Source organism: Diadema antillarum, unplaced genomic scaffold (genome assembly GCF_040938485.1).
Source record: "Diadema antillarum isolate AM-2024a unplaced genomic scaffold, OU_Dant_1.0 seq00001367_RagTag, whole genome shotgun sequence".
NCBI lineage: Eukaryota > Metazoa > Echinodermata > Echinoidea > Diadematoida > Diadematidae > Diadema > Diadema antillarum.
The window spans coordinates 188,027-209,599 of record NW_027272129.1 but is presented as its reverse complement, the minus strand read 5'-3'; the positions used below and the strand labels follow the sequence as shown (position 1 = coordinate 209,599).

Below are 21,573 nucleotides of genomic sequence, written 5' to 3'. Positions count from 1 at the left end.
AATTCAGCTGTGACTCACAAATCCTCTTTTGACTCTTTCAGGCTGCATCCCAATAATACGCCTACTTAGATCACGAAAAATGAAGGTTAGCGCCGCCTGCCTGAATGGCTGCTCAGTCAGTCAGAAGAGGGCTAATCTGATCTTCTGTTCCACAACTTATTAAATAAAGGTGAATCCTAGCACCTAACGAAGGAGACGCAGTCCTCAGATAAAGTTAAAAAAAAAAAGGCAACCAAAACGTCTAACCCATGCAAAGATAGAGAAGACATCCAGAAGTCTGTGTGCCACGTATCATTATCATCCCCTCTCATCCGTTTGGGAAGTTACATTCTTTTTAACAATATGGGGCGCTGTGTTATCAACAAGGTTTCAGTTCCTTCCCTCTTCCCTTCCTCCTAAGCCCTCCTCCTCAGTTTCTCTGCATCATTCTAAATTCCTGGTGCCAACAGATGAGTCAAGGTCATGTGACATTCTCGTACAGGACATGGAGATGACACATGCGTGATGCAACATTATTTTGTCAAAGTACTTAGAACAGCTTTAGAGTTTTGGTGTACAAGAAATAAGAAATTCTGTAGCAATTACAGTGTGACTCTTCTATGTTACCTGATGATAGTGAAAAAACAAGCTGTTTCTCTTTCAATGCTGTCTCAACATGTTGTGGCACTTGCAATACACCACTGCCCTTGGTCGCAGCAAGCAATGACACTTCTGTATTACTATTCTGGTTATTCAAACGATGGAAATTAAAGAGACAGGTAGGGAGAATATCACCGGGCAAAAAGTGTCTGGAGTCTGGTAGTGCTCATTTCCTCCCACTAAGGTGTTCACAAAAAAAAAAAAAAAATGAAGACCTGCTATGAATTTACTCTTGAAAGTAATTATGCTGTATCTTTCTCCCGCTGTGAAAGCAACTACTATTTTCTCTTCCTTGCCGTAACAACAGCCACCACTAAAACATCTCCCATGAATATTTCATGAGGAGCCCACGCTTGGAAATATCTCATCCAACCTAACACTATTCAGCATCATGGAATGGGAAATTCTCCTCATCGCCAGTGGAGTATCAGAACACTCTTGATCGTTATGTAATCTCTCCTCTAGCATGAAAACGCTAGAGTTGGGGGAAAAAAAGAGAGAAAAAGAGCGAGAGGAATGACAATAGGTGACAAAGAGAAAGCAGAAAGAGAATAAGTTCTGCATCAGAGGTGAGGGACAAGTTGGCATGAATACAACAATCCTAGTTATCAGCTAAGCAAAGCTCTCATGTCTACCTGGTAGATTTCACTCGTAAAATAAATAAAGAATAGAAAAAGGTCCACAGAGATTTCTCTCTCTCTCTCTTCTCGTGTGCTAATCACAGCTCACTTGAAGATGGAAGGGAATTACTCCCCAATGAGGGAATCTATTTCGGTCACTCTCCACACAGGATATTTTCTGCCTGTAAATGTACATAATGCTTTCTGTCTCAGCATTTTTATGGGTGCTACATGTCATATAAAATGTAACTGTCAATCTCAAGAACAAGAAATTGGTCTCTTGACAATCAAAATGTTAAGAAACAATCATAATAAAAAAAAAATCATGTAACTACTTCACTCTCCTCTTGGGATTGCCTCTGTCAGAATAGTTTTTCAAACAGAACTCTTGATAATAAGATGATTTGAAAAATAAATTCCTGCATCAAGTAGTTTCTCGTAACAAATTACCTTTCATCAATATAAATATCATATGTAACGATGAAGGACAGTTTGTTGATAAGTGGCACGGTGATTTCAGTGCCATTCGACATCATGTGTACAAAGAGTTTAATAAACAGAGTGACATGATGCAAACAGGCTGGCGAAATTTCACAAAAGTCATAAATGAAATGCAGTTACAAAGTTTAATGTTTTACATGTCTTAACTATCTAGTAATGCTAATTAGAGTGAATGGTGAATAGTCTAAAGAGTACCTTTTACTCAGTCTGCTAGGAGTTTGACTGGTCTAACATTCTGTTTTTTCTTCCACCATTAATTCAGCTACTGTCTGCCATACGATCAGTAGCAAGTTTGTAACATACAACTGAAGGCAATTCAACATGAAGGTATGAAGAGAATGCTACCAGCATGATATAAAGCTATCAATCCTAATCAACAAAATCACTTAATGATAATTTTCATTGGACTGAATGGAGCTGTGGGGATTACATTTACCTTCCGCACCATGACATACTGTAACTCTCTCTCTCTTCCTGCCCTTTTCTTGGCAAATCTTTGAGTTGAAAATATGCTTACTAAATATAGCAGATACTTGTGAATAGATAGGATATCATGTTTGGAGAGCTTAACTTAACCTATTGTCCTTGCTCTATAGACTGGATCTAATGCCACAATCTATTTCTAAACCAAACCATCCAAGCTTATTTAAAAACAACAACAAAAACAACAACAACAACAACAACAAATGCTTTGGAATCAGTGAAATCACTTTCACTGAAATTTTGTTGAATGGGGGCTTATTTAAACAACAATAAAAAAAAAAGAATCTAAAAATTGGAGCAAGAAAAATTATTTTGTAAGAATGAGAGTTTGTATCATTAGCATTTGTTCATATTGTTTGTTCTTTGTTGATAATGATACTCTGCTGAATTATCATGGCGGAGAGATGTGGGTGTCCATCCCACTCTCTCTCTCACCATCATCACTGTCACTGTACCTTTCCTGGGCGTCGTGTTTGCAGGCACCTGTGAGACCTTGAGGGCCAGGCCAAAGGCTCCTGGGAAGGAGTTACTGTCCCTGACAATGAATGTTCCTGGTGCCTTGTCCTTCAGGATGTTGATGGCTGTATAAGGGGTATACAGGGGACACATATTACAGTGAGAGAAATTTGCATGTGGCAATTCAAAGGGGATACAGGGTGTGTATAAGAGCGTGGAACAAGGATTTCAGACTCCTATGCACAAACTTGAGTTATGTTGAATAGTTGAGACTTCACTTGAAGGGAGCTTACCCTTGTTTGAAAGAATGACTTGCCCTTTCTAGATACCAAAACAATTATGGCTTACAATTATTATGATGCTGATTCATGAGAAGATGAAAAATTCAAAGCTTAACTCTTCTTCCTGGCACAAAGTAACATCACAATATTGAGATAAAATTACATAGAACTCATAGTGAATAAGAGTCTGGACTCCCAATCGGAGGACGTGAGTTTGATTCCCACCCAGTGCTTATGTTCTTGAACAAGATGTTTTTACCCACCATGTCCCTCTCAACCAGCTGTAACACTGACGAGGCTACCCTGGATGAATAAGACCTTATTAATAGTAACTCAGCAATATCAATCATAAACTTTACATATGAACATTTTGATGTATTTATAATGTAACAATATCATACTTGTATTCTTACAGTGCATTTATACCACATCATTGTACTCAACATGTTCTACAGTACATCTAAGATGTACAGACATACATTGCTGCAGGAAACAGAGATGGATGACATAAGAATATCACTACCTTTAATGAGAACAATACATCATCTATCCCAGGAGATCCTGGAAATGAAATGACTTCTCACATCTTCCTCAACTTCCTCTACTCATATTGAGTCACATCATCTTCCAATCTGCTTTTCATGCCACCATGGACTTACCGTCGTCTCGCGAAATGTTCGGCTTGTACCACCACGCTGACAAGTCTTTGACGAATCGCACATGCTCCAAGCTGGGGTCTGTGGATAAATATACAGATATGAAACAATGATTGATTAAAATCCATTTATGTGAACCATGATGCAAAGGTCAAATGCAGGGAAAAGGCAGAGCACAGCTCTTCCTGTATATGATACCTGAAACTGAGTAGGAAAAGGCAAACATTTGTACAGCAGAAGCTGGCTTCTGAAGTAAGACAAGTTTTCATCCATCATCAATATACTCAGCGACAACATTATCCCTCAATGCAACCTGGATATAAATCATGTTCATCATTTGTCTATATTTATCGAGATCATTAACCTCTTCCTGCTGTGTTTCCCTTTCTTCCTCTCCTACTCCTCCTCCTCCTCTTTCTCCTCTACCTTCTCATCCTTCCTCCAATCAACATCATTATTCATCATCCTTCCTAGCAACATCATCACTGGACAAACAGTTGCTTAGTCAAAAAGAGGAGAAGGATGTAAGACAGCTAGGGTATGTTATTTCTGGAATTATACATCCACAGAAGAGGAATCAATGTCAGTAATTTTCCTTTCTCATTTTAATCAAGTACCAAACATAGTCAAAATACAAAATGTACACACACACACACACACACACACACACACACACACACACACACACACACACACACAGACACACTCTTAAGTGCATACACAAAAAGTATTCAAATTATGTCTGCTCTGAATTAAAAATCAGCCAATCACCTGACCCAAATACTTGCATGAAATAATATCTGGCTGACAGGTAATGATGAAATAGACTACGACCAAATACTAAATCACGGGCCAAATCCTCCCCGGATTCTAATTCCCATTCACTTTCAGTCCATCTCCCTTTGAAGTGCACGGTAGGAAAAAAAAAAAAGAGTCCAGCAGGGTGCGCCTAATAGAGTTCCATGCCAGCAGCTTACTTCTATCGTCTATATCATCACCGAACATAATTCCATTACAACGATTACTTCCACGCTAACAGCTCCGGAATAGCTTGCCGTTTTGAAATCATCGCTAATTCTGCTTTCATCTTACTCCCCTCGCTCATCGTTCTCCCCCCCCCCCCCCCCCCCACCATCTCATCATGATTACGACTTGCCTGTACCTGTACAGTCACTGCACATAGCCCACTGTGATATCATTGACGATAAATCTTGCTCGCCCTTTTCTGAGCTTCACTACTGATCGTAAACAGGCAGGCCTCACAAACTCCCACCATTAAAGAGTTGTGATGCCTGTATAATAAAACTTGTGATCAATCAAGTGGGTAAAAGAAGAAGAAGAAGGCATGAGAAAACAGCAGAGATTGGGAGATGGGAAGAGAGAATATACGTCAGCAAACATCCACAAGTTTCTACCTTGGATGCACAAGAATGCTCTTAAACTTGACAACATCCCCCATGCAGGTAATGAGCAATCGGTAGGCGTGAAAACAATTCTCACCGCACCGCAATGAAGACACGCCACAGTCACTGTGGCACGTCAGGCGTAACCCAAGTTTGGCGCCACATTATTGAATTAGACGAACGAGAATCCAAACACAGAAATTTCATTCATAACAAGTCTGGTCTTTTCTCTCAATTTGACTTGTGACAGTGAAAAACCTCAAATTCCATGAATGAAGTATGGCTGACTGGTTTCTGGATAGGCTCATGAGAAGGACATCTTGTTATTCTATGTATGTTGATGACCAAAATATATTACTTTCTAATACTTCCCCATATTGGATGAAGCCACTAAGATCATAAAAAATTGCCTCATCAGAACAAACACCATCTATACACACTCATTTGCAACCATATTGCCAAACCTTAAACAGAGATATAACATATCACTCCTTGAAAATCATCCACTAGAAATCATCAAAAATGGCAATAGGCACATTAGACAGTTGTTCCATTTCATACTCTAAACATATAGTGTGGTTGCCAAATAAACACCACTGTCATTATTTTCTGCAAGTTTGAAATGTATTATTCTTTTTGGCAAGTTTCATATTCATTGATTTGTGATAAGAAAACTGCTAAATCTGTTCAGGCTCTGGTGAGTCATGAACCAGGAAACGTCACTACACCGAGAATTTCACTCTGTGAAGGAATACTTTTAAGGTATTGCTGGAGGATCTTGGAAACAGGGTTCAAAAGATGGCAAAGTCTTCCAAGGGGTGCAGTCGCATCCCCCTTGGGTTGGACTTCAAGTTTAGCACTTGACTGATGTTTCAAGGTTTACTCTCCAGCTCTGTGAAGAGGAAGTGGGGGTCACTGTGTCAATACGATGACCAAAAAGATCTCCCTGACAAATTTGTTCAAGCCCAAGGAGAACGTGTCAATATTGACTGAAGCCACACTGGTACACGTTTGCTAAGTCTTTAAGGCAATCCAATTCAGATGTGATAGCCTTCTTCCAAGGCTAACATCTGATTTGAATTCAACATAACAACAAACAGTAAATTAGGGCAAGCAAATCAGTCTGTGTGCATTTGATACCACATGAAGACAACCACATATTCTGAAGCATAACCACTTAAATACACAACAAACAGATTTATTATCATTCCATTCAGAGAATGATGATTCATCTATATTTGTCTTGCATAGGACTATACTATGAGCATACTGACTACACACTGCTGATGACTGAATGTGGCATTTAACTTGGGGCTGGTGCTAAGACTACATTCATAAGACATCTCAGAGCTTTATTTCATAATTACACTGGACCACAAGTTAACACCCCTCAAGATGAAATCATTTTTAGCCGTATTGTTCCTTTCAGAACACTATACGTGTAGACATTTCTGAATGACAAAAACTGGTACAAGCCTAGATTCAAGTCAATGATTGAAACCCATATGGCATTGTGGAGGACAACACTAGATCATCATTCTTGCATTGATTGACTCGTACAAATGCTTTCAGTATTGATTGTAACATCACGCCTTCCAACAGGGCCAACCAATGGAATCACTATAAGTCTACAGGCTGCAGTTCTCTTGTGTGAGACCTTATTCGATATCAAATACTGCCCAAAGATAGCAATTTGGTACAAGAATAGCAAATGACATTTTCAAGTTCAACTTAATATGAATGTAGATACCATAGAGTGAGAACTTAACATACTCTTCAAACTCTCTGATGTGTTCTTTAAATATTCCCAGTTGCCTTGACAGAAAAGGTCTCAAGTGACCAGAATACATGGTGTTCAAGAGCAACCTTAATGAGCTGTTGTGGCATTTTACCTTGTGGGTAATTATTTTCAGCCTTTGTATGTTTATATTTGTAACCATCCAAAACATGTGGGTGATCATCAATAAGGGATAGTGAGTGAAGATTTTAATGAGGCAGAATAGAAAACTGATATCACATGGTGCAAATATAAGAATAAAAAAATACTTCATCTTTCTATGATTCAAGGAAATGGAGAAGGCAATATAAAGAAGTGGTGACCATGTAAAGAATAGAAAACAAGGAATTAAGGATGATGATAAGAAAAGAAAAATGCCTTAGGCAGAATTTAATGCTAAATCATCTTTTCTTTTTGTAGCACTTCTTTTCATGTTGAACTTTGAGTCAAAGGAAAAACAAAATGCAGACACATCCAAACCATATTTCCATCAAAACAATTCTTGCCAACTCATAATGCCTTACTAATCCCAAACTTGTATCCATGATGAAAAGTTGAAAAAAAAATATTGGAAGGAATAGTATGAATCTGTCCGACAACGCTCAAGGACAGACTCAAGAACTCGAAATAAGTTAGGATCAGTAAAGTCTGACAGGAAAGGAAGTGATACTGTCACATTAATTAAAAGTCTGTCTACTCTATGGCAGATGTCCTCAACAACTTTTAATCTAAGCCTTTCATCTAGTGCATTATCCAGCAAACAGTTTCAGATGAGGAAGTTATCTGATATTGTCTCTTCATCTTCTCTAATCAGTCTGGTGTGACATTCCACTTACTTTCTGTCATTCCCCTCCCCTTCTTCCTTTTCTTTTCTTTTTTTTTTGGGGGGGGGGGTGATAAAAAACATAAATGCTTTCATAGATTCTCTAAAGACTTGATTTCATGCAAATCTACTTGACTGCACTGATTGTATAAAACTAATCTGTTCTTCGTTTGGAGATGATCTGTCGGAACAGTTTGAACATCACAAAGTTACATGATCAAACACATGGAACTAAAACAAATAACTAACCATGTTTCCTCTGATGCACATTATAACACTTCATCTGTCATGAAAATGTTCAATTTGTGACATTTCAAATAAATAAGTGTGTTATACCTGTAGTCACACAACTGCCATCACTATCCCTTTGTGTGCCATGTAATGATATTCTGGTATTCAATGCTGACATTTTTTTGCTCCACTTAAGTGGGGATGTTTCACTGCAAAGGTTGTACTGATCGCAAGTTGCAGTCATGGCAGTTATCCAAGTAGCAGCCCAGGGAGAACCAATCAGTTGTGAGTATGTACATTGTTGCCATGAGGATTGTGATTTTTTGGTAAAGTCTCACAACAACTGCAAACATCTAAGTTATGAAACAGGCCCCTGCTGCCTTAGTTTCATGTTATAACATTCAATAAAGATGGAGTCTTTTCAGTCAGATTTCTCTTTTTTTTTCAGGCAGTGAGATCATACCTGCACCATAGCCATCTCCAGCCACAATTTTAATATGCCAGTTATATTTCATGCAAACAGATTCCCCATGATACGGAGAGAGGTAGTAGGAACAGCCTCACTCCTCTACACTCATGTGCATTACAACTGTGGATTGTATGAGGTGTTAAATACATTAAGGACTTATGAGCCAACAATATGTGAGCGCATCTTGAACCTGTGTCTGTTTGAGGACATGGAAAAAAGGACCTACTACCTTTCAAAGAAACATCTGCCTGTTCATGCCAGGGAATGAATCATCTTGAAATCCTCAGCAAAGCTGCCCCAGTCTTGATTCCAGTCCAATGGAAATTGTCTCCTGAATAATTGGATTCCCGCCAGTACTCTAAGCCTTGGTAACGTGACACAAGCCTGGAAATCACCAGGACAGTGTGTAGGCTTGCCAAAAACAAGAACAAAGACACCAAAAAACTTTATCCCTCCTTGCCTTACCCCCCCCCCCCCATTAAAAAATATGACAACAATGACCAAGAACGCAAGCCAAGAGATTTAAATTGTGGAACCCAACAATTCGGAGCTCGTCAAAACTGACAGCAAAACTAGCTGGAGGCATGCAAACATGATAAAGAGTTTACAGTCAAAAGACAGGGCAACATGCTCACAGGGTGAAGAAAATGGATTGAGGTGCTGTGTCTTCTTCATTTCCTGTCTTCAAAAGACTAACAAATACATTACAAAAATATAAAGAACACCTTCACTACTATCTATTTGTGAGACTAAAACCGCAAGGGGATGACTCATTGCTCAATTGGTCACAATTAGAAACTTTTTTCTTTCTTTTTAGCTCTTTGAGGGCAATTCCACTCATGCTGACGGTGGGCGGTCAAACTTTGTTTCGCTTCAGAAGAAATCTTGCTTTGAGTTTTTTAACCTTGCTTCCGGATTAAGGTGACATAAAAGTGAATAGGCTCCTTCAGTGTATTTCATGAGAGCTGACAATTATCAATGCATGTGCCTGGGCACTAGTTAATAAAATCTCACTGGGGTGACAAAACCTTGTATCTCAAATTTTGGTGACAATCACTTTTCAGCAATCATTGTCTGATAATTAGTTAAATGATGTCTTGTCCAAATCCTAGCTGTCTTACCCCTAAAAAGAAGCCACCATGGTGTGTCAAAGGAAAGGCTATCTATTCGTCATAATGCTTTGGCTGCTATGTTTTTTCTCTCTCCTGAACATTCAATATTTTTGAAATACGAGGTCTTTGAAAGTCAGGTTGAATGGTATGACATGAGTCACCATCAAACTTTGATAATATCTTTATCTCCACACAAAGATATACTATGTGAGCTTGTCAAATCAAGTGCTATGACATGAGACTCCTTTTCCTGCAACTTCAAACAAACTTATTTCTGGGAATTCCCCAGTCTTACTCCTCCTCCCCCCCCCCCTCCCATGGCCAAAAACCAATTAGGGTGTCTCAAAAAGGGATTGTCTCAGGGTTTTGTTGTTGTTGTTGTTTGTTTGTTTGTTTGGTTGGTTTTTTTCTTCTTTTTTTTTGGGGGGGGGGGTGACTTGTTTGTTGGGAGAGATGTGGGTATACACACCTGTAAATGAACCTCATGATATGGCATATGGCACATACACTACAACAGTTTCACAAAGCTTTAATTGCCATGACAATCAAGCTTTAAATACCCATTTTATATTTTTCCACACAGTATTTGATGGCATCGAGAGTACAAATATGGCTTGGAACCAAATGAATCATTTTCCTTTCATTTGTGGCAAAAGTAGAGAGTCCTCACCTCAGTCATGATTTTAATACACGTAATTAAATTGCATCTAAGTGCCAAATATAAAACTATACTGTGACCAAAGAAACAATTACTAGTACTACCAAACAAATCTGACACGCATCCAACATGTAGGCCTACGTTCCTAAGTATCTGTAAGAATGTAATATAAACATCACTTTTTTCTTGGTGTGAAATGCAGAGCAGAAGTAAGGCTTCAAACTGCTCTCTCCTTTTCTTTCTTTCTTTTGTGGAGGGGGGGGGGGGGGGGATAGAGAGGGGGATATCTGGGTCATTCATGACTGCACGATGTGCACTGTCTCCATGTTTCTGTACCCAGTAACAACACACACAAAGAGCTTACTCATGCTCTGCGGCCGACTGGCAAAATCTTTCTGCAGCCCAGTGACAAGAAAAAGCCCACTATCCTTGGGCAGGATTACCGAGCCTCTGTAATCCAATCGCTGGCCCAGCAAATGAGTCTAGACTCAGTAGTGCCATCCTAGTCAAGCTCAGTGGTCCCTAAGAAAGACATTTTCTGCTTTTCTTCAATGTACCTCAGCGAGATCTGTCCCTCTCTGTCTTTTTCTATTCTTCCTTCTTTCTTCTCTTTCTTTTCCTCCTTTTATTCCTTCCATTGTTAAGACTTCTCCATGACTCACATGATTCCAGAGTCTGGAAATATTAGGGCCTACACCTGTACCTCTTTTAAAGTACTGCATGGATGAAAATTTGGCAAAATCAGTCACTCAAGAAACTTCCATACAGCGGCATGAAAGGCAATGTGCCATATTTCCTCTTGTTTGACCAAATACCTAAATATGAAAAGATATTGTCGACCACCATGATACATCACCTCAGGTAAATGCTATTAATAATGATCTAACCTTCACCTGTGTATCCTGTCTTCAAACAAATACAAAAAAACGATTGTTAAAAAAAATTAAATCCTTCAATACTTTTGTTGTGATGAAGTATACCTGATGAGAAATCTGCAGGAAAAACAAAGACTGCCTGAGTAAATAAACACAGATAACATTGCACAAGTACAGAAGTAGTGTGTAAGTAAAACAGACAAAAATAAAATAGGGTGAAACCAAATATTTTAATGACTGCATATCTGATTATCATTAAAAAAACAAAGCATAAATTATCATATTCATTCACTCCCTTTTCAAGGCTGAATAGAGCTCAGCTAATTTTTACATTTAATTTATTCATAAGCCTCCAGTGAAATAGTCAGCCCAAACAATAAATGGCATGGTCTCAAGAAAACATGATGTTCACATGAAGCTGACCACCTGAGATAATTGTGGCTGTTATGACCTTCTGGCTGTATCCTTACCCTTCTAAGGGGCTAAGTAACAGCTACTGTTGAATGTGGTGAGGATGTATGTAAACAATACATGCCCACATTGAGGGCTAATCTTTGCTGGTCTATTTCAGACAAGCTCATTGTCTCTTTCTGTGTTCTTGTTTTTTCTATGCATATGCGACATGGGAGGTAGGTAGTGAAGATTCCTTCTTTGTATCTCACTGCTGTTCACAACAACTTTACAATATCTCTCTAATCCTGCCTATGAATAGGGGGAGAAGGTGTTTGAAAGAAGTTTGCTCAGTGACTCATCCACATTATGATTGTCAATGTGGTCAACACTGGGATAAAATCTCAGCAACAAGTGACCAAGTGGCTGGGAAGCCTTGCACGTAACTCCCAGGCTTATACCAAACCATAAAGTCCCTTCAAAATCACGGAAGACTTTTCACTTGTTTGGTAATAGGCTTTTGTCCCTTTTAGAAAAGAGGTAATACCTCTTGTTGAGAGGCACACTAGCATCATATTTAGACAACCATCAGATATATTGCCTATGATTTCAAACTGATGACAAGGAGAAAAAAATGCTACTTTCAATTGTGAACAACAGAATCAGCTACTTGCTCAATTTACACACATCCTTATCTTGTAATTCTAGCATGTGGCTGTTTACTCATGATTTTTATCCATACTTTGATGAAAAAGGTGATGAAATAATAGTCCCATGTTTTCTTTTGAAAAGAAAACCCAAACTGCAAATTAAATCAGTATGTGATAAATAAAGATGCATGTAGGGGCCTATTTGACTTACTTCAAGAGTCAAAACAAGGCAAAAGAATTCATTACATTTTGAGACAGTGTTACTGACTCAAAATGTGATGAATTCTTCTGTAACACTGTGTATATTTTCATGAGATCAGTATTTTTGCTTTATTTTGTTATGTATTTTGTAATGATGTACAAACTACAAACTTCATGCCTTCAGGTTGGCCAAGACACATACAGAAGGAGTAACCAAAGGGCACCAAATTCTATTACCCGAAAATATTAGACAAATAAATGAATTGTATTACCGAATTGCACCATATGGGGTGATTTACTGGTATGATAAATTTACTACTAGTAGTTGTTAATTGTACAATTCCACCCATAGTTCACTGAACTGTCATCTCAAGTTACCTCACGGTAATTTTTTCCATGGGGTGATGACCCCTTTAATTCTTCACCAGGCATTCTTGCAGCAGAGAACACACTTGTGACATGAGTAATGGGTGTTCAAGGAACTTGAAACATTCTCTGGAGGGGTCTTTTGACATTTGAGGAGATGTACATGTAGTCTCTCCAAACTGGCTCTATTGCAGTTTTTTTTTTCTTTTTTTAACACATGACAGGCCTATTATAGCAGTCTGCTCTCTGCACAAAGTGTTTTATGGAAGCAATGTGTAAGTAAGGAAGTCAGGAAAATCCCCATCACCTTGTGAAATAAATGACCTATCATATTTTCTTCTAAAAAAATGGTACTGGCACCTATGATTATTCCACAATGGGGTAACTGCATCAGGAATCATCCAAGTAACAAGGGGGCCTGCCTGTCTAAGACTAGTTAATGGCATCATTTTTCCAGGCCTGCTCTGAGCAGAATTTCTGGCATGGGTCACTAACTTTGAAGCTTGTAGTTGGGAGGGGGGGGGGGGGGGGGGAGCAGATGGAATTCCTCGTAGAGATGGATTTCACTGAAATTGCTGGTGTAACTTTGAATATTACTTGCTACTCAGAAAGGATGCAGGATTTCAAATCACCTTGTGATACAAAGGGGAGAATATCGACCTCTCCATGAAAATTCTACCCTTTCAAATTTGTACCAAGATCTTGCTACGACATCATACATTGTATGAGGTGGCACTCTGTCTACCCTGCCTGAAGTTGAGCTCCATTTCTCACAGGTGGACAAGAATTTATAGTTTCCAGATCCTCCCACACTTCTTTGGAAGTCTTTAACAATGAATGAGACATTTATATTTCACTTTCTGTCTCTATGTTAACAAGAAATCATATAGAACTTTTACTTTAATTTCCTTCAGTTCTGCTTTGTCAATTATACCAGAATTGTGACATGGTGGCCAAGAATGAATCATTGGCAATTGGAAGAGGACATTCTAAGCTCTAATACATCTATTTCTCCTTCTTATAAAACCCCCTCAAAACACACTATGATCAAGCCATGTAAAATATTGACCCTTTCTAAACTTGTTGCTTCTCTGTTATGAAATAAAAAGTTATTATGGTTGGGAACATGTACAAAGTCAAGCATCCAAAGTGAGTAGAGGAGGACAGAAAGACAGACAGAGAAAGAGAGGGACAAACAGACAATCAGAGAGAGAGGGGGGGGGGAGGGGGGGGGGGAGAGGATGTGAAGAAAGAAATTAAAAATGTCATTCACCTTTATCCATCCATCATACACCTGAGATTAACAAAAAGCAAGATCACCCTTTGAAATCACTGCAGTCGAATAGCATGCCCAAAGCTCCCGATTAACTGTACATTGCATGATGGATCACTTTAACTGACCCCAACATCTCAGTCTACAATTGAAAAAGTGCTACAGCCTTCCTCTTTCATGGCAGAAAGTGGAGTCATTTCACTACCCCTCCCCCCCCCCCCATGTTCCCTAAGGTGCTCCAATCCCCACACCTTCATAGCATACTGTAAAACGAGGAATGTTCGTGTGGATTTTAATATTGCGAATTTCACGAGGGCAAAGATTCGCAAAATTAAAATGCACGCGATCAAAGTTCTTGTCTACACGATATGCATTGATCACAATGCCAGTGGCAATTCACGAAAATTTAATGCCACGAAAAAGGCCGTCGGCTCCAATTTGCGAAAATTTCATGCCGCGATTATATCATGTTTTACAGTATGCACATCCAAGTGCATTCACACTTCGTCATACACCACATTTTTAACCCTCACTGTGCTATGTTCGGCAATCGGCATGCACATTGGAGTGCTTTCTTCGCCAACTGGCACATATGCGTGGAAATTAAGGTCAATGACTAGAGATTAAGTAATCCCTATAAATCCAGTTGTGTCACCTTGACCTTCCTGTTGGACTGTGTCTTCACTTTCCCCAGCCCACAGGATGTACGTAAATCCCCCACATCGCAAATGTAGGCCTATGTACTTGCCATGAAAGGGTATCAAGATTTCCATGTTTGATTGGCAGGTCACAGAGTTTGTGCATTATTGTTGCATGGGATATTGATAGCAGTTTGCTGCTGCCAAGGATACATTTTCCTGCATGAGAACACTTCCTAGTAACTCATGCACAATTTGGAAATGTATTTCTGAAACATGATTACAAATGAGTTTTTGGTAAGTGTGAATGCCCCCTGCATTGGACACAGCAGAACACCAGAGAACACTTGAAATATTTCCTTCCCCTCCCCCATCTTCTCTTCCTGCATATGACACTGAGAGATTAGCCCTGTATATTTACAATTGGTCAGAAGGTGACTGCTACTCACATTCCTGTAATTTTCTCCTCCTTTGCCCTTCCATCAAAGTTCAACATCTTTTCCTAATGCTGTCAGTGACAAGGTGAAAATTCACCATTTACCTGATGTTGCCATGACAACACCACTTTCCCTATTAAACTGAAAAAAAATCTGCAACCATGTCAACAATATTGAGGAAATCCATGATGTTTGTGATGTCATGACCATGGAATTTTTCCTGCCTGAAGTATGTTGTGGTCTAGACTTCCGACTACAAAAAGAAGACAAAAAATGGAGGCCTGAATATCAGCAAAATTCCAGAAGAAGAAAAAAAAAAAGATTACTGTCTGAGAAAATTAACCAGATGCTGATGGATGGTTCTTGTGTTTACACATGACTGCATGAATGAAACTGGTCCAAATTTTGCCTTCATTTCTGGCCTGTCACATCCAGCCCAGAAAATTTGATGTCTACAGAGAACTGGTACTTCACAAGAAGAAGGCAATTGCAAAGCTGAGCTATCACATGTAGGCTATCACCTTTAAATTCTAATACTTGAACATCACTACAACAGAGTTGACAAAACGGAATGGCAAATTTTTCAAAATGGGTTATCAAAAACTATTTTCCTCTACTTGCTACAAATCAAAATTTGAAAATAATTCACACTGACTTCCTATTTCAACCGGCATACTATTTTCAAGGGTGCATGGTAGCAATTCAGATCTAAAAATCATACTCTTAGAAAATGAACTGTTTCACGTGTGTAAAACTATCTTGACAACTTAGATTGATATTAAAAAAAATAGAACTTTCATTTTACACTCAACTGGAAGTGAAAAAGATATAAAATATGCAAAAAAACAGTGTGACCAAGATTTTCAAAGGTGTCATGCCCCCCCCCCCACCCCCCTCTGAAGAGCAAGAAGAATGTTACCAACTATCCACACACTAATTACCACATCATAGGCAACAGCCATTGCCGCAAATCTCTGGTGAATAATTCTGTCACCCCACCTAATTTGCCCTCACAACGTCAGAGAGTAAAAATGTTTACTGATACACGACTCTCACACACGCAGTAAATCTATTTCCATATTTGGTACCATCACTTCCGGACAATGATCAAACGACCCCACCATCATTCCTCACAGAAGGGAACTCATCCCCCCACCCCTGCAATCAAACCTTTGACCCTACATTTCCTGTCTTCACGAATGCAATATGAATCTATTATGCAGCAGTTCATTTCCCCTTTTTATCATTTGATTGTAAGACATTTTAAACATTACTACTGCAGAGCACCCAATGTCTGTTTTCTACAGAGTAGTACATATATACCAATGTATTTGGGTGAACAGCATTTACGCATTGCCATGCCCCTGTGTGGGTGTTGCTATTTTCTCCCAACACAAAATTCCTTTGCATTGTGCCCAAGCAACATCATTGTTTGCAACTTTTGAACTGCACCACTGCTTCCCTTAAAGGGAAATGATATGAACGGAAACAAAAACTGGTGGTGTGGACTTTTAAAAAAAAGGCAAACTTTTTGCAAAAACAAGATTGCTAATTAATTATGCAGCCACCATTACCATTTTCAGTAACTTTTATGTTTTATCAATGGACCAGAGCAGTGAATGTAGAATGATTTGTACAGAAGAAATATCTCTGTCTTTTCATGAGGGTAATTTTTGTTTCATGTGCTGTGCACCCCACATTCTCCTGGGGAAGGATGAACTTAATCCCATTAGAAGAGATCTCAGGGGTGTAAATTGAGGCCCTGTCCACTGGAAAGAGGTACATCACGGGCTTAGACCTGAAATAATTACATTGTTGTTGATCTGTTGCAAAACATTCACGGCAACACACAGGAAGGTGACTTGTACAGCGTCAGTGACATCCTATTGTGTAAAGCACTGCTTGGAGATTTTGAAGGTTTAAAGAACAGTGTGGTTTTAAGAAATCAAATATTGAAGAGCTGCCATTTCACAATGATATTAAGTATGGCATCACATATATCAGAAACATCTAATGTTAAAGCCATGTTGCAATGACAACCAAAGTTTCAGCAGTCAACAGATTCCTGCCACTTTTTAGTTGTTTTTTATTTAGATGATAGGAAATACGCAATAAGCAATGAGTAATGTCACAGACAGTGCCCGAACTGTTTTCTTTACATAGCAGTAATGAATATTTCTAAACATTCACAGTAAGTATGTTTAAAACATAAAATCAACTTGGATTACACACAAGTATCGTAGGTTATATTTAGCTTTACAACTGCTTTGTTTCAACGGTTTGAACATTTGGGGTCATTTGATCATCACTATTAAACATCGTTCACTGGTTTATTAGCCCTTTGCCCTAAAATATTGTCATTTCTCATAGACTTAGTATAAAGTACACCTTGTTCAGATTAACAGTGTGTATCCTCATGCCAATAACTTCATAAATTTTTCTTCAGTGCATGAGTACAAAATATGTTAATATTACACTAATTTGGCAAAGTGTTGCTTTAAAATTTAGCACTTCTGTACATCTTTTTGATAAATAGGTATGGCTGAACTGAAAGATATGCTGCATAATATTGCTGCAGACTGTAAGTCTGCCGCATGGGACTCATTGAGCAAAACAGAATATGCCAGCAATCAAAAACTCCTCAATTACTGGTGAGCCGACGTGTACCAGAAACAGGCGTGCACTGGGCAATAAAAAACAGGCCAACGAGATGTGACTTGGTAAGGATCAAACATGACCCACACGCAAAGACATCAATTTTCTCCCCCAGTGCACATCACGGAGGACTGACAAAATGAATAAGGTATCTCTCGTCTGGGCAGCGGAGCCCTGAAACAAGCACAAGGGCATACAAATTGATTGCTGCGGAGTCACCTTGTGCACAGTGTTGCCAATTAGGCACATTGCAGCATAGATGGGATCAGGGAAGCAAGGGAATTGCTCAAATCAAGTTATTAACATCTACATGGTCCTGGATATTCCCAAAGAAATGTAGAGGAAAAAGAAAAACAGAATCTCAATTTCATTTGTGACTGGGAAAAGCCATTGTCCTTTTTAAAGTCTTGTGGTATGATTGGGTTGGACCTTTCAAGTTTTTCCCCCAAGAGTAAATGATTTCAATGATATATTATGATCTAAATATTTGATTCTGCTGCTCGCACTTCATTGACACTGATATGAAGTTTGAACAAAGTTCATTGTTCTTTTACATGAGTTGACTGTAAGATGTGCATTGGAAATATAATAGAGGGCTAAGCATTCAATTATAAAACTTCACAAAAGTCCTCCTTATCACTGTCTAACTGAACATTTGTTAGAGTAAACATTCATAGGTATATGCAATGGCATGATGATATAGTGATTTCTTTATTTTTTCCCTGTAGGGCAATATTAATGGATATTTTACAACTACTGATTAGAGCTAGCTAAGACACTGAACAGAAAGAAGGAGAGGATGGCTAAAGACAACTATTGGTATCTTGCCAGGAGCACACTCTGCTATACATCACATGCATACACAATGGACTATGGGTTACTTGCAGGTAAATGCCTTGGCTAGGGAAGGGGAGAGAAAAGAATGAGAATTACAAGCAGGTACCACAAATAACACCTGACAAAAACTGGTCTTGGCTATTGCTCTAGTAATCCCTCAAAAGTCGATGAAAAAGTGAAAGGTAAGCTGTCTGTATTTAGTCCAGTGTCAAGGGTCTTTTGTGACGAAAGGCTGGGTAGGGGAGATCGATCGTTGAGGTGCAAAGCGGGCCTTTTCAAAGGGCTATGGCCATGTTTTCCAACAATCGACGTTTGTTGGCTCAACTTGGATTACTGTCAAAATGAATCAATTTTAATATGTTTGTTCTCTCCCTACCCCTACTCCTTTTCTTATTCCTCTTTTTCCCTCTGCCTCTTTTCCTTTCTATCTGGTCTTGGTCTATTTGGTCCCTTCTCTGGTCTTTAAATTCTAGATACCATGTGAAATATGATATACAATAAACATATGAAAAAGTAATTGTAATTTGAGTTCAATCACCCTCTCCCTCTCTTCTCAATACTCTGAATCTTCTGGAAAATCTATTTGTTAAATTAAAAATATTTACTCTTCAGAAGTACAAATCTAAGTCAAGATGCAAGTACAACAATTCTGCACTTTGAATGGAGCCCAGGGGCAGAATTTTTTTTTTACTACATGCACCTTGTCATTACATGGTGACATAGCTCAGGAGCAAATTACTTCAGCTAAGATCCATACCAGTATGCAGACTAGCTCCTGAACCTAGTCTGATATAAAGTTAAAGCAGATAGGTCATTTACCCGTATACCAATCATATTTCTTGATCCACAATTCCAAGTTATTTACCATATTCTTAGACACAGCATAAAGTGCATGTACTACAAAGTGCCTACGTTATATTGAAGATGGCTCATACCAAATGGTTACTGCAATACATGTACCATAAAATTGTTCTTTGTACCCACCATCCCCCTTTAAAAAGGATAGAGACTATGAATACAGGTCCCTACATCTCAAAACAATATTTTGAGATGTACAACTGCATGACAATGACAATTATTGTTATGTTGCCTCCAATTTTATTCTGCAGTTATGAGTCTGACCATGGCATCTTTATGGTAGGCTGAGGTGAATTATTTTTGTCATACTTTACCATGTTTTTTTATAATAAAATGAGCAATATCAATTCTTTGCCTCTTCAATTACATACTCTGCTAAACAATTTTAACGAAAATGTACAAGTTTCAATAAATGTAATAAATTAATCTCTCCTCCTTCTTTCTTTTTGGGACAAGGAGAATTATTGGGTCAACTGCAGAATAGTGGGCAATATAACATCAACTCTGTACCTGCCATAAAGTCAGATAAGTCTTCTCTTATCATCATATTGCATGCTGGGAGAAGGAAGCGGTGATAAGAAATGTAAACAAATCTCCAAACGTGTTTGTGCTATTGAAATGGATGGCATTTTAGGCATACAAACATTGATATACAAATGCAAATACCAAACTGATGGTATCGCTGCAAATATCCCACCCATCTGGTACTGGAAGCTGAATGCCTCAATTCAAGTTCATACAACACCTTTGCGAGGAATTACATTAATGTTTGACTGAAAACAACAACAACATCACCTGTGAATGAAGAGTAATTTGATGAACATAACGTCATATGGCTTATATGTATGAATGTGTGTTTGTAAATAATTAGATCTGCATTAATATTTTCACATCAAACATAAGAAATGAGCATGGGGGGGGGGGAGAAAGGGGGTTATGTTTTCTCTTCTGGTTGGAAGTAAGGATATAATCCTGACTTGAAAATAAAAATGTGATAATCATGATGAGCAACATTAAGCTGATTTTTTTTTAACATCGTAGGAGCCACAATATCATAACAAGCAAAATTACAAAGGGGACCCATATCTATGCTTAACATAAAGTATACATTAATATCATTTTTGATTTTTTTTGAAAATCTTTCAAATGTTACCTTATTCACTAGAGTTAATGCCATTACACATCAAGTATAATACCACAACTGTATTATTGCATGCAGAACCAATTTTTTTCCTATGTCATATAAATTATACCATTTCCCAAACAGATCTAGTTTGATGGTCAATGATAAAAGAATAACTTGCGGTAATAAAGAATTGGAGAGAGAGCAAGATGGATGGTACACAGGAATAAATTGACCCAAAATCATGTAGACAAGATGCAAAGTTTTTCCCTCAGCCTAAAAAAAAAGGTCAAACAAATTAGCATTTTGTTAGACCAATAGGTCAGTACATCCCTCCATATTCTTGCTAATTTATTATCTGCCTTATCATATAATATCTCACAGGACTTCCGATTTATTGAATCTTTCTATCAATTCAGCGGAGCTAGAGCGGATGTCCTCTTGATGCGTGTTTTGACTTACAAAACAGGGCATTGGCTCCTATTAGATCTTATGCATGAGCTACTGTGTGTTTGTAGGAGACAGGTTTGGAAACAAGCTCTCTCTCTGAGCATCAAATTGTTTGCTGCTTCCATACCATCAATTCCATCAAATATGACACTTGGGACAATCTAAGCACCACAGCCATGCATATGACATTGTGTGCATATGTGTGGTGTGTGTGTTTCATATCTCTAATATTTGTTATGACTCGTCTGTTGATATCATATGGCATGGGGGAACCAGCAACACCAACTGCCATAAGTTTTGGTTCCAAAACCAAACCTGTCAGCATGGGATTTTCAAAATGCGTGTCTTTCAGTTTAATCACACAGGTTTCTCATGTACTGGTAATTCTTACCCACTCCAGTAACACTTCTACTTGAAGTCATTAATCATTATATATTTCCGAATGAACTGTAAATGAGGAAATTCAGCAGGAATGTTCATAAATATCCATATATTTCGTTTCATCATCAAAAGACATGAACGAAAGAGTATTTACTGAATGCTGTATGATTATAAGAATTTCTAAAATACTTGCCACTACCTATGTTACAAAAAAAAAAATTATCATCACCCGTTTTCTTTTTATTTTGATCATGCAATGATATGGTCACTCTTAACCAGACTCGTTGTGTACAGGCTTCCAGTGATACAACACACTGAGCCCACAGCATT

At 38.4% G+C, this 21,573-nt stretch overlaps 1 pseudogene; it reads right to left on the bottom strand.

Annotated features, from left to right (window-relative positions):
- Positions 1 to 21,573, bottom strand: part of LOC139708703 (tensin-1-like) — a 210,337-nt pseudogene that overhangs the window by 18,574 nt on the left and 170,190 nt on the right.